The sequence below is a fragment of the Psammomys obesus genome, unplaced genomic scaffold, assembly GCF_907164565.1.
Source record: "Psammomys obesus unplaced genomic scaffold, mPsaObe1.curated_primary_1811, whole genome shotgun sequence".
Lineage (NCBI taxonomy): Eukaryota > Metazoa > Chordata > Mammalia > Rodentia > Muridae > Psammomys > Psammomys obesus.
The window spans coordinates 178,650-178,903 of record NW_026585689.1 but is presented as its reverse complement, the minus strand read 5'-3'; the positions used below and the strand labels follow the sequence as shown (position 1 = coordinate 178,903).

At 40.6% G+C, this 254-nt stretch overlaps 1 protein-coding gene across 1 annotated transcript in view; it reads left to right on the top strand.

The window, feature by feature from the left end:
• Window positions 1-254, top strand: part of Tagln3 (transgelin 3) — a 13,078-nt gene that overhangs the window by 12,100 nt on the left and 724 nt on the right. The window lies entirely within an intron of this gene.

The following is a 254-nucleotide window of genomic DNA, read 5'->3' as shown; positions in this document are numbered from 1 at the left end:
CTTCCTTCCTTCCTTCCTTCCTTCCTTCCTTCCTTCCTTCCTTCCTTCCTTCCTTTCTTTCTTTCTTTCCTTACTTTCTTTTTTTTTCCTCCTTAGAAATTCTAAGAATCTTCTTAATTTTTTTTTTCTAGAAATTCTAAGGATCTTTCTGATTCTTACGGGATAAGGAACTTGTATGTTCCTGTCAGCCACAGCTCAGGGTAGGCTATAGCCCACCGTGAGCCACAAGTCAGTAGATCACAGTTCAGGGTAGG